The 2,893-nt window shown below is 38.2% G+C and overlaps 1 pseudogene across 1 annotated transcript; it reads right to left on the bottom strand.

Annotated features, from left to right (window-relative positions):
* Window positions 1–345: 345 nt before the first annotated feature.
* Window positions 346–1,233, bottom strand: LOC309665295 (synaptosomal-associated protein 23 pseudogene; annotated as a pseudogene). Its single transcript has one exon. The product of its transcript is annotated as a synaptosomal-associated protein 23 pseudogene (transcript).
* Between the last annotated feature and the right edge of the window lie 1,660 nt (window positions 1,234–2,893).

Raw genomic sequence — 2,893 nt, 5'->3', positions numbered from 1 at the left:
AAGTAAATGGAGAGAATGAAAAATAACACTATATATGATGTATGAAAACCAACCTAAGAGTATGGACTGAGAAAGAAAATACTAGAAGGAAAACGAAGCAGCAGTCTACCCTCAAGGGAAAAAGATAAAATAAAAGAATAAGGGGGCTGTTACTCCTAGATCTTCTTCCACATCATCTCCCAATTAGAAGAGTGTGGAAACAAAATTTCAAACTCTGGAAAGGTAATGACTTTGAAGGAGGAGCTAGGGAAATGAATAAATGATAAAGAAGTACAGGGCTTCCCTGGTAGCGCAGTGGTTGAGAATCTGCCTGCCAGTACAGGGGGACACGGGTTCGAGCCCTGGTCTGGGAGGATCCCGCGTGCCGCGGAGCAACCGGGCCCGTGAGCCACAACTACTGAGCCTGCGCGTCTGGAGCCTGTGCTCCGCAACAAGAGAGGCCTCGATGGTGAGAGGCCTGCGCACCGCGATGAAGAGTGGCCCCCGCTTGCCACAACTAGGGGAAGCCCTCGTGCAGAAACTAAGACCCAACACAGCCATAAATAAATAAATAAAAATTTTTAAAAAGAAGTACAGCAGTAGCTTTAGCTGTCAATGAGTTTCTTTGCTCTGGCATTGGCATTGTCAATACGATCTTTGTTGGTGTTAGCCTTTTCTGTGATCCGTTCTATTTGTCGATTTTGAGCCTCAATCTCATTGCCCACGTCCAGGGCCATGTTTTTTAGATTTCCTAGGATACTTCCCACTTGATTCAGGTTCTCTTCCATTTCATCTTCCCTGGCATCATTTGTTATACAATTACATGGGCATATACAAAGGCCACAGCACTAGTTTAGTTCTGTTAAAGTCTTCTCTGCTTCTCTCATGTCTTTGTTTATTTGGTCCATGCCTTCTTCTGTGTGTTTTAGTTGTTCCCCTTGTTCATCCAGCATAGTGATAGTCTTGATTCCTGCATCCTGAGACTCAATGTCTAAACCCAGGATTCTCCTCGTACTTTCCGGAGACTCATCAGTAACCTGGTTAGCCCTCAGCTGAATTTCTTCTGCTGACAGATTATCCATGATGAATTAAAACTCTTGATAGGTGCAGAAACTGAAATGTAGATATTCAAGCAGTTCTGGCCACTCCCTTCTGGCCGCAGCAGCTTGGACACCTGCAGGCCGGACTCCCACCCATATTTCTTGAAATCCTTCTCCTTTTTATGTCTAGTCTGTTCATTTATTATCTCAGTTCTAGATATTCTAAAAGATATAAAGTAGAATCATATTCTGCTCTCAAGCTGTCTATAATTTCATAATGAAGATAAGGTATCTGCATTTATAATTCAAATCTGAGAGATAAAATAGTAAGTATCCCACAAAACAGAAAACCTTCTTTAGAATCTAAACAGCCTATAATGAAAAGCAAAGCTCTCCACTCCCCTTTCCTATTTATTGGACTGTTTATTAGAGTAGTGCACCAATGGGCAGTGGAAAGTGGATGTGTATGAACTTTGGAATAGCCAGACCTGAATTAATTGCCTAAGGGGTAAGGGCTAGGTAAGGAAACTTGAGTCAAATTTTGGAACCAGTTCTCTTGCTTTCATAATGGACATCCCCATATCTTCTTTTTAGAGCTGCTGAGGGATGAAAAGAAATACACTTTGTAGCATATCTATTATATAATGCATGCCCTTTAAGTCATACTGTCTCCTCTGGTACACTTCTCATCTAAATTCAATGAGCCCACTGCAATGGACACAGCCCATCAAGGAAAAATGTTTAATTTAAAGGTACCCTGAGAACTGTATATCTGTGTGTTGTTTGTATATCCTTCTTTAAAGCTATAAAAAAAACACTTGAAATTTCAAAACATTAAGTATCATGACTAAAAATAAAGTAAATAGAACAAAAAAGACTTATGTTCTATCAAATACAAGTTTTCTTCATGCAGGTTTTGTACATTGCTTTAAACATTCGTCATACTTTTGATTTTTTTGCTATTGTTCTTTTATGAAAATGAAGTGATTTCTTCCATGTATCTTCTCAATTGTTGTTGATTACAAATGTATCTTTTTATAGTGCAAGTCTGTCTAGAATAGAATTCTTTAGCACAGGCAAAAGTGACACAAGTATAAATGCAGATTTTCTTCTGCAACTCAGCCTAAGTTAATGTAGACTATTAATCCATAGCTTCTTACCAGAAGTGCATTAAGGGAGTATATGTCTAGGATATAATTATACTGCAGATCTGTTGATGATTGTAAAACTATTGATCTCCCTTCATTCATTTTATTTTATCTTCTTAAATTTGTGTGGATTTAACCATAAATCCAAAAGAAAAGTTATTGCTGTCAGGGTTGGGGCTGTGTAGTAAGTATATAATAAATTGTTCCTGTGGACCACAAACTTCTTGAGACTTGATCTGCTGAAGTGACAAATGGAAAGATAGCATCTATTTTAAATATTAGCTGCTAGTGGGAGAGGCAGGATCAAAACCACAATGTCCACTGTGTGTGGGGGGGGCGGCCTTTTTAACAGCTTTACTGACATATAATTCACATACCATAAAATTCACTCATTTATTCAATGTTTTTCAAGTACAGTAACAGAGAGTGCCAACGTCATGATTAACTAGTTTTAAAACATTTTCATCACTCTCCCAAAGAAACCTATACTCACCATCCAGCTACTCTATATCTGCTATTCCCTGCCCAGCTCTGTCCCTACTTATGCTAATTAGTAATTATGAATACACTTTCTGTCTTTAGACATTTGCCTTTTCTGGAAATTTAATATAAATGGAATCATCTGTGTTCTTTTCTGACTGGACTCTTTTACTTAGAATAATATTTTCAAAGGTTCATCCATGTTGTAGAATATATCAGTACTTCCTTATTTTGCTGATTATTTCA

The sequence above is a fragment of the Balaenoptera physalus genome (genome assembly GCF_965194825.1).
Source record: "Balaenoptera physalus genome assembly, contig: SUPER_7_unloc_4, whole genome shotgun sequence".
NCBI lineage: Eukaryota > Metazoa > Chordata > Mammalia > Artiodactyla > Balaenopteridae > Balaenoptera > Balaenoptera physalus.
This window is presented reverse-complemented; position numbering and strand designations above follow the sequence as displayed.